At 42.3% G+C, this 14,407-nt stretch overlaps 3 non-coding genes and 3 pseudogenes across 3 annotated transcripts; all 6 read right to left on the bottom strand.

The window, feature by feature from the left end:
* Nucleotides 1–82, bottom strand: trnas-gcu (transfer RNA serine (anticodon GCU)). The gene has a single exon. It is a non-coding gene; the product is annotated as a tRNA-Ser (tRNA).
* A 4,844-nt stretch (nucleotides 83–4,926) lies between these two features.
* LOC147266460 (5S ribosomal RNA) lies at nucleotides 4,927–5,045 on the bottom strand. Its single transcript, XR_015114927.1, has one exon. It is a non-coding gene; the product is annotated as a 5S ribosomal RNA (ribosomal RNA).
* A 309-nt stretch (nucleotides 5,046–5,354) lies between these two features.
* Nucleotides 5,355–5,473, bottom strand: LOC147266459 (5S ribosomal RNA). The gene has a single exon (XR_015114250.1). It is a non-coding gene; the product is annotated as a 5S ribosomal RNA (ribosomal RNA).
* Nucleotides 5,474–6,622: 1,149 nt separating this feature from the next.
* Nucleotides 6,623–6,731, bottom strand: LOC147266458 (5S ribosomal RNA; annotated as a pseudogene).
* Nucleotides 6,732–7,042: 311 nt separating this feature from the next.
* LOC147266457 (5S ribosomal RNA) lies at nucleotides 7,043–7,161 on the bottom strand (annotated as a pseudogene).
* Nucleotides 7,162–7,468: 307 nt separating this feature from the next.
* Nucleotides 7,469–7,587, bottom strand: LOC147266456 (5S ribosomal RNA; annotated as a pseudogene).
* Nucleotides 7,588–14,407: the final 6,820 nt, after the last annotated feature.

The raw sequence follows: 14,407 nt of genomic DNA, 5'->3' as shown, positions 1-14,407 counted from the left end.
CGACGAGGATGGGATTCGAACCCATGCGTGCAGAGCACAATGGATTAGCAGTCCATCGCCTTAACCACTCGGCCACCTCGTCTGCTGACAGCAACCCTGAGCTTTTAAACACCTGAACTCTTTGGAGCCTATTTTTCAGAAATGGACCCAGCAGGAGCCACTGAACACAACTCTGACATAATCAGGCTTCTTCCCAGCAGCATCGTGCTACAGAGGGCAGAATACAGACCATCGATCCATCATCAGAGTGAACACCAGCTGATGTTTACAAGTTTAATTCACCTTTTACTACAAAATGACATCCAAGCTCAGATTCTCTTGTCCTGATTGAACAAGTAAATGTTTAAGAAGATGAGAGTACCAGACTTTTTCATCCAAGGAAACAAGCATCCTATCACTGTCCTATGCAGAGTTTCTTTAAAAAAAAAAAGTGAGACAACCTCAAGATTTTCTTTTCCTCTTGTTGGATTTTGCCACAGAGAATCAGAGACAATCAAAAGCTTGTTGGACTTTAACGTTGGAGGACTGAACAAGTCATGACATCATCAGTTTTACCTTCACAGGTGCTTCATTTACTTTACTTTCAATTTTACAGAGGTAGAACCTGAAATCAAAGCTGTCCATCAAAAGAAGTGAAAGCTTCCCAGGCTGTGATGTTCTTGTCTACAAACTGTCTTGTATGGAGCTTCAATCTTTAATAAAAAGAATAAAAAGAAGATAACACTTGTTGTGATTTGGCGCTTTAAAAATAAAACTTACGACTTACATGGAAACTGTCTGGGGGGGGGGGGTGGAGCCTCCATCAGGTATGTGTTTGATGTCTGAATTCTTTCTCTGATGTCTGAATTCTGTCTTTGATCTCTGGGTTCTGAGCATTGATCTCCTGCTTCAGTCTTTGATCTCTGACTGATCCTAAACTAATCAAAGGATCACATCAGCATATTGGTCCAGTCTACAGATGGTGATTTTACCTATTTGAAGCCTTATTTTGTGTTTGATGGACATTTTTAAAATCATTAATGACTTTTTGACTGAACATCCTGGACACTGTGGTGCCTGATGAGGAGACAACTTGGGTACAAAGTTGAAGAGGAGGGTTTTTGGAGAGGGGATATTTTTGCAGTGTTCCAAGTCAATAATAACTGTGGCAAATATCATCATTTTTCAAAATGTCCTCACGAAGATGGTTTGAAATTCTGTCTCTCCCTCATCCTCAGCTGCTGCAGCACTTTAAAGAAAACCTTTGACTCGTGGATCTAAAAAGATCAGATGTTGTCTCCTCCAGAACATCAACACTTTAACGTTGTTGGCAGGACTCCAACCTGAGCAGGGAGACCCCAATGGATTTCTAGTCCATCGCCTTCACCACTCGGCCACAACAACCACATTCACACACACATTTGTAAAAGATTCACATTGACACAACTCTTTAAAATTGTGTCACAAGCCCATTTGTGTGAGGTGCTATTTTCTCTTTTTCCGCATTCCTTTGTTTCCAGGTCTCTAATAAGTGCAGAATTACAAAGACAAGCAAGCTGGATCCATCCTGGGCAGGTGATATGAGCCATTGACCACTGGCCAGAGACCCTGGCACAGACTTTGGGGGGTGGTGAGAGAGAGCATTTCTACAATTATATTATACATTTATAGAATTCTACAATCCTACAATTTCATTGAGCAGACGCTTTTGTCCAAAGCCACTTGCATTTTTTTCGGTGAGTTTGGCTCCTGAGCTCAAGACAGTTGTGACTCGTAAAGGACAGCTTCAAATGCAGCTGTGAAGCCTCATTGTCAGCTGGGAGGAACGACAGGTGTCTCCCTCTAGTGGCTCCTCACAGCAACACGAGCCTCATTTCATTCACATGCATCCACCACCTCACTACCAAAGGCCAGTTGGGCCTCGACAGACAGGTGAGTTTCAAGTGTTGGACAAAGGTCTTTAAGATGTTCTTATTAATTCTATAACATCTGAGATTAAAATCTATGGAATTACAACCAACAAGCAGTCAAACACCTGATCAGATGCTCCTTCATGAGGCTGAGAAGAATCAATCTAAACTGGGATGAAGAAAATTAATTGAGAAGAGAAACCTACTGATTGGATGACATGGACCCACCTGATCCATGTCAGCCTTGTTGGAGCAGAAAGAGGTGGATCAGAGGAATCAGTGGATCAAGACTCAGGTGTCAGATGAAGAATCTCTTTATTCACAATTGAGTCAGAGAAATCTTCCAACGTGAACGTGACAGACCATTTTATACCAAAGTCAGGCTGTGTGTGTGTGTGTGTGTGTGTGTGTGTGTGTGTGTGTGTGTGTGTGTGTGCGTGTGTCCCTACTGACTGGAAACTGAATAATAACCAGACTAATTTTTGTTATTGACCAAGTCTGGGTGACTCACTAAATTCATAACTGAAGTGATTATTTAATTAATAAACAAGACATTTGTCCAAAAGTCATGATCAAATTCATGTAAAATCTGAGCAACGAGGGTTTGAAAATGTTCAAATGAGCCAAAACAATGTCCTGGGATCCAACCAGGGACCTTTAGATCCACACCAATCTTCCCTGACCTCATAGAAACTGGAACATTTCAACAAATAAATTCAAATTCAACTAAGCAGCAACTCTAGAACAGTCAGAGCACTTGCTAATTCCCCTGTTAGCTCCAGATCAGACAATGCAGGCTCACCTTCACACTTGGTTGTACGACCGTCACCAGTTGAAGCTTCTCTGGTTCAACAAACTCTGGGGACTCAAGACACAAATCAGCACCGGTGCAGGTCCAGATCCAGATGTTAGCTGATGGGGACAATGGCTTAAGGGAGCTCCAGGTAGCTGGTTTGAACTGGTCCCTCATCTCTGTGAGTAGAAACCATCTGAGGTGGAGGGTGAAGATCTGCTTTGACCTCCTGATCTCCCAGTAAAGCCAGTATAGATGTTGAGCTTGGAGGAGTTGATGGCCTCCTTCATCTTCTTGTTGGAGATGTTTGCTAAACTCAGCACCACCACAGATCAGAGGAAAGTCCACTTGTCAGCTGGACACTGGAGTTTCTAGTGACCTGCCGGATCTTAGTTGTGGTGGCAGCAGGCCTGTTCTAAGAGCTTTGCTCACATTCATGATCAGGCTTCATAATGGTTCTGGACCACTGTGTGATAGGAGCTGATCCTGGAGCAGCAGAAGACAAATATAGAGAAGAAAAGACAAAAGACAGAGAGAAATGAGGGAGAGAATGACAAAAAGATGGGAACAAGATGAGGGTGAAAGACAAGCAGAGAGAAAGACAGGGGGACAGGGGGATGGAAGACAGACACACAACCAACAACAGCAACAGCAGCAATAATAGTATTGATATTGTCCTGTTATTGATGTTTTCATGTGAAAGTGGCATATTTAAGATAAAAGACACTGTTAGAACAGAAAGATCCAGAAAACCCACCAACCAGAGGTGTGTCTGGTACAGATGTGGAATTATTGGCTCACACAATGTTGAGGCAACTGGGAAGAAGACAAACAAAAGAGGCTTGTTTGATTCAGACATTCATCAAAAATGGTCCTGTCGAACTGTTCAATGTGTCATGACTTCAGAAGCTCAAATCCTCTCTAAGTTCTAGTGAGAGTGGAAGAGATTATAAAATGAGAGAAGCAGGGCCCTCCCTCAGAGCTGAAATAGCTCAGTTGGGAGAGCGTTAGACTGAAGATCGAAAGGTCCCTGGTCCGATCCCAGGTTTCAGCAGAGGAACAGCATTGACTTTACTTTCCAGTGGAGGAACTGCAGACATGAAGGAAACTAACATCTTGTCCTGTGCATTCTTATGACATTCAAGACATTTTTGGAGCCTCTTGTTGGATTTTGCCACAGAGAATCAGAGCCAATCAAAAGCATGGTGGACTTGAACATGGAGGATTGAACAAGTCAAGAAAGCAGCAGTTTGACCTTCACAGGTGTTTCTTTTCCTGTCTAAATGCTGAAGGAAGAGCCTGAGTAGCTCAGACGGTAGAGCATCAGACTTTTAATCTGAGGCTCCAGGGTTCAAGTCCCTGTTCAGGTGCTATGCTGGTGTTCCAGAGTTTAACAACATGGTACTGGATGAAGTTCATTGTTGAACAAACTGTTATCATCAGAAGTAGAAGTGTTCTTGTCTTGCCACTGTGAGACTGTAGCTGCAGGTCAAATGTGAGATAAAAGTGACTAATAATAATTTCATGTGGCATGCAATTAACGAAAGACCACAAATGACACTGGTCAAGTTAATTTTATTTATATTGCACCAAATCACAACAAAACTTATCTCATGACACTTTACAGGTAGAGCAGGTCCAGTACCAAACTGCTTCAATGAATCTACACCCAACAATTCTCCATCAGCAAGCACATCCTGCAAAAGCGGCGACAAAAACCTTCCTTTTAACAGGCAGGAACATCGAGCAGATCCAGGCTCAATGGGGACGGCCTTCTGCTTTGACCGATTGGGGGGAAAGAGAACAGGAACAAAACAGATAATGGAGGAAGACGGATATGTAGAAGGAAAGAGAGGGACAGAGATAAAGAGAGAGAGAGACTGATGGAAAGACGGTGACGTGAGTAGGTGGAGCTACGGGTGGCAGCTTGAGCCTCTTCAGCTCTGCAGCCTCCTCCAGCAGCACCCAGATCTGGAATGAGAGGAGCCAAAAAGGCTCCAGAAAAGGAGACAAGTTAGTAATACTTATGAGTATAATTAATGTATGACACATATAGGAGGAGAGAGAGGAGTAGAGAGAAGCCCAGTACACTGCATCTGCCATCTGTCTACTTCAAACTACACGCTGCATGACATTCAATTTCAAAGCTGCGGAGGGCGCTTCAAGAAAAGGTGTGTGAGGGAAGCTCGCTCATGCTGGTCCCCAAAGACTCAAAGCTGCCCTTTCCTCACAAAGAAAAAAAAAAGCTTACAGCACCTGGTATTCCCAGGCGGTCTCCCATCCAAGTACTAACCAGGCCCGACCCTGCTTAGCTTCCAAGATGAGACGAGATCGGGCGTGTTCAGAGTGGTATGGCCGTAAGCCCTTGACTCTCATACACATGGGCTCTATATCCATTTCACTCACTTTACAACCTCTAAAAAATGTGATGTGCAACAGCCTCACGGTCTTTTTACACACCAAATAGTTGTCCTGTCAATACAAAGAAAAGAATGTTGATGTCATCTAGAGAAAAGTACTGCATCTGCAATCTGTCTACTTCAAATTACACACTGCATGACATTCCATTCGAAAGCTGTGGAGGGCGCTTCAAGAAAAGGTGTGTGAGGGAAGCTCGCTCATGCTGGTCCCCAAAGACTCAAAGCTGCCCTTTCCTCACAATGAAACAAAAAAGCTTGCAGCACCTGGTATTCCCAGGCGGTCTTCCATTCAAGTACTAACCAGGCCCGACCCTGCTTAGCTTCCGAGATCAGACGAGATCGGGCGTGTTCAGAGTGGTATGGCCGTAAGCCCTTGACTCTGACACACATGGGCTCTATATCCATTTCACACACTTTACAACCTCAAAAAAAAAGTGATGCGCAACAGCCTCAGGGTCTTTTCACATGCCAAATACGTGTCCTGTCAATAAAAGAAAAGAATGTTGATGTCATCGAGAGAAAAGTACGGCATCTGCCATCTGTCTACTTCAAATTAACCACTGCATGACATTCCATTCCAAAGCTGCGGAGGGCGCTTCAAGAAAAGGTGTGTGAGGGAAGCTCGCTCATGCTGGTCCCCAAACACTCAAAGCTGCCCTTTCCTCAAAATGAAACAAAAAAGCTTACAGCACCTGGTATTGCCAGGCGGTCTCCCATCCAAGTACTAACCAGGCCCGACCCTGCTTAGCTTCCGTGATCAGACGAGTTCAGAATGGTATGGCCGTAAGTCCCTGACTCTGACACACATGGGCTCTATATCCATTTCACTCACTTTACAACCTCAGAAAAAAAGTGATGCGCAACAGCCTCAGGGTCTTTTCACACGTCAAATAGGTGTCCTGTCAATACAAAGAAAAGAATGTTGATGTCATCGAGAGAAAAGTACTGCATCCTCCATCTGTCTACTTCAAATTACATGCTGCATGAGATTCCATTTCAAAGCTGCAGAAAGGCGCTTAAAGAAAAGGTGTGTGAGGGAAGCTCGCTCATGCTGGTCCCCAAAGACTAAAAGCTGCCCTTTCCTCACAAAGAAACAAAAAAGCTTACTGCACCTGGTATTCCCAGGCGGTCTTCCATCCAAGCACTAACCAGGCCCGACCCTGCTTCGCTTCCGCGATCAGACGAGTTCAGAATGGTATGGCCGTAAGCCCCTGACTCTGACACACATGGGCTCTATATCCATTTCACTCACTTTACAACCTCAGAAAAAAAGTGATGAGCAACAGCCTCAGGGTCTTTTCACACGTCAAATAGGTGTCCTGTCAATACAAAGAAAAGAATGTTGATGTCATCGAGAGAAAAGTACTGCATCCTCCATATGTCTACTTCAAATTACACGCTGCATGAGATTCCATTTCAAAGCTGCAGAAAGGCGCTTCAAGAAAAGGTGTGTGAGGGAAGCTCGCTCATGCTGGTCCCCAAACACTCAAAGCTGCCCTTTCCTCAAAATGAAACAAAAAAGCTTACAGCACCTGGTATTCCCAGGCGGTCTTCCATCCAAGTACTAACCAGGCCCGACCCTGCTTAGCTTCCGTGATCAGACGAGTTCAGAATGGTATGGCCGTAAGTCCCTGACTCTGACACACATGGGCTCTATATCCATTTCACTCACTTTACAACCTCAGAAAAAAAGTGATGCGCAACAGCCTCAGGGTCTTTTCACACGTCAAATAGGTGTCCTGTCAATACAAAGAAAAGAATGTTGATGTCATCGAGAGAAAAGTACTGCATCCTCCATCTGTCTACTTCAAATTACATGCTGCATGAGATTCCATTTCAAAGCTGCAGAAAGGCGCTTCAAGAAAAGGTGTGTGAGGGAAGCTCGCTCATGCTGGTCCCCAAAGACTAAAAGCTGCCCTTTCCTCACAAAGAAACAAAAAAGCTTACAGCACCTGGTATTCCGAGGCGGTCTTCCATCCAAGCACTAACCAGGCCCGACCCTGCTAAGCTTCCGAGATCAGACGAGATCGGGCGTGTTCAAAGTGGTATGGCCGTAAGCCCTTGACTCTCACACACATGGGCTCTATATCCATTTCACTCACTTTACAACCTCAAAAAAATGTGATGTGCAACAGCCTCACGGTATTTTTACACACCAAATAGTTGTCCTGTCAATACAAAGAAAAGAATGTTGATGTCATCTAGAGAAAAGTACTGCATCTGCCATGTGTCTACTTCAAATTACACACTGCATGACATTCCATTCGAAAGCTGTGGAGGGCGCTTCAAGAAAAGGTGTGTGAGGGAAGCTCGCTCATGCTGGTCCCCAAAGATTGAAACAGCCCTTTCCTCACAATGAAAAAAAAAGTTTACAGCACCTGGTATTCCCAGGCGGTCTCTCATCCAAGTACTAACCAGGCCCGACCTTGCTAAGCTTCCGAGATCAGACGAGATCGGGCGTGTTCAGAGTGGTATGGCTGTAAGCCCTTGACTCTCACACACATGGGCTCTATATCCATATCACTCACTTTACAACCTCAGAAAAAAAGTGACGTGCAAAAGCCTCACGGTCTTTTCAAACGCCAAATAGGTGTCCTGTCAATACAAAGAAAAGAATGTTGATGTCATCTAGAAAAAAGTACTGCATCTGCCATCTGTCTACTTCAAATTACACGCTGCATGACATTCAATTTCAAAGCTGCAGAAAGGCGCTTCAAGAAAAGGTGTGTGAGGGAAGCTCGCTCATGCTGGTCCCCAAAGACTCAAAGCTGCCGTTTTCTCACAAAGAAAGAAAAAAGCTTACAGCACCTGGTATTCCCAGGCGGTCTTCCATCCAAGTACTAACAAGGCCCGACCCTGCTTAGCTTCCGAGATCAGACGAGATCGGGCGTGTTTTTTGTTTTTTTTTGTCTTTTATTATCAAAAATACATCATACATTTTTACCAACTGTACATTCTTATTTACATGACAAAATTTAACAATTATATAAAAAATAAATTCCTTCAGGAAAGAAATCTTACCAAAAAAAAACCCCCACCCTTGATACACCTCGAACTTGATGAAAACACCATCAGAGTTTTTTTTTTTTTTTTTTTTTTTTTTTAATTAAGTTAAATTTAGACAAATAAACCAACACTTTGTGCCTACAGCCACTGGAGCAATGCAGGTCATTCCAAAAAAATAAATAAATAAAAATTAAAGAGAGACAAAAAAAACTCATGGGACTAAAAAGAACAAATTCCTGTCGTGAAGTGTCACACACACAAATTTTTTTTTTTTTTTTTTAAATGAAATTTTATCAAAATGAAATGTTAAACACACCAAAAACATAAACCACCCAATTTGCTCACCCCTTTATTAAATTTGAAAAATACTTTGCTTTATAAAAAAAAAGAGACTACTTAGCTGGGAATTTGAAGAGAAAACATACCATTGTCAATCTTGTTTATTTCAATTTTGCCATTTGCTATGTTGAAAAATGTGTTTTTCCTGCAGAAAGTGTTTTCAAAAATATCCTTGTCCGTGTCATGTAAGATTTGTAGGTGCGTCAAGAGTGTTGTGTAAAAAACCCCAAATATGTTTATTTTCTTCTTTTCATAGAGAGCGTAGTTTCTAGTTGTCCATATTGATTTTTTTGCAAAAATGAGTATGGTATTTATGAGAGTCCTGTTCTGATCCTTTTGTTTCAGTGTTGTACCAAAGAGAAGAGTCCATGTCCATAGTGTTTCATCTGTCAAACTGAAATTGCAGTGCTCTTGCAGTAGCATCCTTATGAAATTCCTGAATTTATCCGATTCCTTGCAGTTGATGAATAGATGCTCCTGGTCTTCCGGTTCTTTATTGCAGATTTGGCATGTCCTACTGTAGTTTTCCTTATTAATCTGGTGTAATTTGATTCCTGTGAAAATTCTCCTGTGTCTGATATTGAATTCTAGCTTGAAAGTATTGCTGTCCATGTAAGGTATGTTAAGGTTTTGCCAGATTTTTCCTATCGGTATTCCCTTGAATAATTGTGCCCAGTGTTTTTCTGCTTTTGGAGTGCGTTTAATTGAGTTAATCCCTATGGTGTACCAGTCCTTTGTTTTCACCTGTGACAGCTCTTTCCCTGTGTACTGTGTGACAAGCTCAAGCGGTGGGAGTTCGGGGTCTGCTCTCGATTTGTCCGTGATGATTAAGTTTCTCCACAGTGAGGTTATGTTTCTGTTGATTTTGTTACCTAGTCCATTTAGGTAATCCTTTCTGCACGGTGTCCCTGTTTTTTTGAGTTGGGTTGTGACTTTCCTGAGACTGAACAGACCCCTTTCCCCCACCACTTGACCGACCCTTGTTATATTATGTTGCTGAAGTGCCCTGCATTTAAGTGTCCTACCATTGTGTGTGAAAAAGGTGCTTTCGAGAAAAGGTAACTGCAGCACATGACTTTTCTGACTGCACTTAGGCCTGAGGTGGGGCAGGAATTTGCCCCATGCCTCTAGCACCTCCTGGTAGAACATCGGTAGCGAGCCATGGCTTTTCCCAGGAAGGAGGTGATAAAGAGGGAGTTTCTCCCCCTCCCCGTACTCAGCCAGGTAGCCCGCCATTGTGTCCTCCCAGGGGTACTGCCTGTTCGAATCGAGAAAATTTCTAACTAATTTGGCCCTGAGTGCATCTTTTTTTGCACTGATGTCAATTAGTCCTAATCCCCCCTCCCTTTTATTAGCAATTATCACCCGATGAGCGATCGAATTTCCCTTTCCCCTCCAAAGGAAGGAGGAGATCGCTTCATTGAGCGAATTTAGTGCCCACTGCGGTAGCTCACAGGCCCCCAAAACATGATTAATTTTTGACAGTATTAAGGCATTGATGACAATTACCTTTCCTCTCAGGCTTAAACCCCTACTTCTCCATAAATTAAGTGTATTTTCTACCTTTTTTACAAGTTCTCTCCACCCTAAGTCCCTGGCTTCCCCTTCATTTTTACCAATGTATACACCCAGTATTTTCCTGTATTCTTTAGTGCTAAAACCCCAATTATTTTTTAAACTATTTTTACCGAATTCCATCATTTCTGACTTATTTCTGTTAACCTTATCTCCTGATGCTTTTTCATATCTTTCTAGATGTTTTATAATATAATTTAAATTTTCTTCATTTTTAAACATTATATTGATATCATCCGCAAATTGTGCTATTTTAACGACTTTGTCTCTATATGTTTTTATACCTATAATATTCTTATCATTCATTATACTTAAAGCTAGTGGCTCAGCAACAATACTGTATAAAAGAGCCGAAAGCGGGCATCCTTGCCTTACCGATCTTTTTAATTTGATCTTTTCTGTTAGTTGTCCATTTATCTTTATTTGACTGTATGCGTTATCGTATAATAATTTAATCCATCTAATAAAGCCTTCACCGTATCCAAATCTTTTTAAAGTTTTATATAAGAAAAGATGTTCTACTCTGTCGAACGCTTTCTCCAAATCAATTCCGAGCAGATACCCCCCCTGTGCTGCCATTGTCCTGACGGTATCCTTTATTGTAAGGATCGTATCTATGATGTCTCTATCTGGTATGCCGTATGCCTGTGTATTACCAATAATGGTTCCTATTGTAAGTTTAAGCCTGTTTGCCAGTGTTTTGGTCAGTATCTTGTAATCTGTATTGAGTAAACTTATTGGTCTATAGTTTGTTATATCCTGTTTTGAACCTTTATTTTTGTAGATAAGTGAAATTATTCCTGCAGTGAATGTATTGGATGTTCTCTGTTCCCGTTCCATTGAGTGGTACAATGACAGCAACAGGGGAGCTATCTGCTCTTTGAAACAAATATAAAATTCTGCTGTTAAACCATCTACCCCTGGACTTTTGTTTTTATTTAAGCTATCTATTGCCGTCTTTATCTCATTAATAGTAATTTGTGCATCAGACCATTCCTTATCCTCCACTGAAATACTAGTTTGGATAGTTGATAACAACTTGTCTACCTCTTCGCTATTGCTATATCCATTATCAAATAATTCTTTATAAAACTCTGTAGTTACTCTTAGTATATTTTCTTGATCGTCATATTCTTTTCCAGTTTTATCGTTGATTTTTTCTATTATAGTTTTGTTTTGTTTTTGCTTTTCGAGCCCCAAAAAATATGCGGTGCATTTTTCTCCTTCTACTAAATTTTTAACTCTGCTTCTTATCATTGCACCTCTGCATTTTATTTTTTCTATGTTTCCTAGTTTTGCTTTATATAATTCATAGTTTTCTGTGTTTCTGTTAGGTTCTTTATCAAATAATGCTATTTCATGATTGATTAATTTTCTTAGTCGATTTTCTTCCAGCTCCTCTCTCCACTTTTTCTCTTTACTATAATTTATACTACTTCTTTTAATTCTTTGCTTTAGAATTTCCCACTTTTCTATAAAATTATTTTCTATTTTCATTTCTATTTTTGCATAATCAAGCAGTTTTGTGATTTTTTTAACGTAAGTTGAATCTGCCAGGAGGCTGGAGTTGAGGCACCAGGTACCTCCCCCCCTGAAACCTCCTGCAGCACCCAAGTAACACTCAATTGTTGCGTGATCACTCCATGCGTTATAATTATATTGTATTTTATTGATCTGTTTTGTTGCTTCAGGGGCCGCTAGACATAAAGCTATTCTGGCTTGTTTCATTTTTCCCTGCACAACCTGTCTTCTGGAGTACTCTTTCTTGAATGGGTTGTGAATTCTCCATACATCTGTCAAATTGTGAATATTCATTAAATTATATAGCTCAGTTCTGCTTATGTCATTCTTGTATACATTATTAATTGATATATCATCCTTAGTTAATGCGATATTGAAATCTCCTATTATTATGGTTCTATGATCTATCCATCTGCTTATACTATTTAGAAACATTTTCCTTTCCTTTTCACAGTTACTGGCATATATGTTAACAATTCTGTATGTTCTATTGTTTATGCAAACATCTATAATAAGTATTCTACCTTTCTTGTCATGATATATTAACTTGCTATTGGTACTTATAGTCTTTTTTACTAAAATAGCTACGCCACAAGATTTACTTGTGCCGTTGCTAAAAAAGACATCTCCTTCCCACATTTTGCTTGCTGCCGCCACGCTATCCCCTTCCCACCTTGTCTCCTGTAAGCAGAGAATGTCACACTTGCTTTTAAGTAAAATGGCGGTCATCCTGCCATAAGTGCGGAGTCCATTGACATTAAGGGAGTGCAGCAGAAACATGGTCAGACCAAAAAAACCTTTAAACAGCCAATTTTCCCTCAAGATTTTTTACCTCTCCCTCCTTCTTTCTTCTGTTTTTTCTTCATCGCAACATCTTTTATTGAGGTGTGCTTTTTCCGAATATTTTTGATTGTGGCAAAGTCCATTTCCGAGTCACTGTTTGATCTACTCTGAGGAGGGAAGGTGGAGGGCACATTTAAGGCAGGTACCCTGGTGGATGTGGCTGCCGCCGGCTGCAATTCTCCTGGGGTGTCCCCTACCTCCATTGATTCCAGGAGTTGAGAAGGCTCCGGCTCCTTTTCGGACCCGTTTCCTCCTCCATCCTTTCCTCTCTGCTGTGGGCCTGAGTCAGTGCTCATAACATTCAGACTTGAACCAAGCCTTGTGCCTGGGCTCTGCACCACTGTAGGAGGGCTCTGGGTTCTCTGAGGGGCGTAACCCTCACCGGCAGCCTGCTTGGCGGCGCCACTACCCACCTCGTCATCTTCCTCCTCATCCTCCGTTCCTCCCTCACTTAAACCTTCCATCTCACTGTACAGCTCCTCAGATCCAGATTCCACCACAATATCCTCATCACTATAATTACAATTACATTCATCAATTTTGTTCCAACACACCTCACATTTCTGTATCTTATTAGGTTTCCTGTTGCACTCCCTTGCATAATGCCCCTGGACACCACACTTATGGCAGGAGAACTCAGGACAGTCCCTTAGGATGTGCCCCGGCTGGAGGCACATCCTACACACCCTAGCCTGCCTATCATGTATGACCCTGAAATATTCCGGTCCTATTGCTGTGTCAAACCGTGCTGAATAAGGCAGAGATTGGACTTTATCTGTAAATTTTACTTTGAGAAACCGCGTCCCATCAGCAATTTGCGTACCCGGCCACATCCTCCTCCTTATAGTTGATGCAGCTGAGACTCCCCACCCTTCTAGCTTTTGTAAAATTTCCTCATCTCTGATGTAAGCTGGTAAGCTTAAAAAAGAAACCATGAGTTCATCATTACACAGATCTTTGACATGCACTGTGTTGTCCCCAATTTTGAAACCATCTAGGATTGTCTCTTTCCCTTTGATGTGTGACATGGTAATTTCATATTTCTGCGGCCCTGTCGCCCTACAGGCTATTAAACCTCCACACAGTGCTCTTATGCATCTCATTAATTCGAGAACTGGGACTTCATCCTGCCCAGTTACCTCGACACTGACCGTCAGTTCTCTGTCATACTTGTGGTCGCCACCCGCAGATTTCGCCGCTCCATGTCGCTGCTGCTGCTGCCTTTCCCCACCAGACGCCGCATCTCTTTCCGCCGCCAATTCTCTCTCACTCTCTGTCGCCTCTCCAGTAGCTCCTCGCTGCCCAGGTCTTCTCGGAACCACGTCTTCAGCTCTGTTCTTCAGGCCACCAGCTCTCGTTGCCTGTGGACCGGCTCCAGCGCTCCTTCCACACATCTCCTCTGAATCAGCCGCAGCTCGCCGTCTTTCCCCCGCTGTCGCTGCGGAAGCCGCTCTCGCATTTCCCTCCGGCAGTTTTCCTTCCGACTTCTTCATGTTTCGTTTCTGATTGTTTCTTTTAACAAGCAACCATTTTTCATTTTCTTCACCAGTTTGTGCGTTTATGTCAAGTCCGTTTTCCATGCTCGTAATCTGAAATCCGTTTGCAGAGTTCAAATCCATTTGGTCCGTCCGAAAGTTTTTCATTAGGAAAAAAAAAAATCAAATTGACCTCCCCCGATTAGTATAAAAACTGTCGGGGGGAAAAAATGTTCACTCTAAAAACGAACCAAAAATGCACGGAAAATAAGGAAGAACAATGAAAAAGGCTGAAAAAAACGAAAGAAATGGGAAAAGCGGAGTCCGCGACCTCCGTGTGTCGTGCTGTCAGCGTACCGTCTGATTGGCGCATGCGTGTTCAGAGTGGTATGGCCGTAAGCCCTTGACTCTTACACACATGGGCTCTATATCCATTTCACTCACTTTACAACCTCAGAAAAAAAGTGAAGCGCAATAGCCTAAGAGTCTTTTCACACGCCAAATAGGTGTCCTGTCAATAAAAGAAAAGAATGTTGATGTCATCTG

Source organism: Aulostomus chinensis, chromosome 4 (assembly GCF_037954235.1).
Source record: "Aulostomus chinensis isolate RoL2024-O1b breed Wild chromosome 4, RoL_Achi_v1.0, whole genome shotgun sequence".
In the NCBI taxonomy this organism is placed as follows: domain Eukaryota; kingdom Metazoa; phylum Chordata; class Actinopteri; order Syngnathiformes; family Aulostomidae; genus Aulostomus; species Aulostomus chinensis.
Note: the sequence above shows the minus strand (reverse complement) of the source record. Positions and strands in the feature narration are given on the sequence as shown.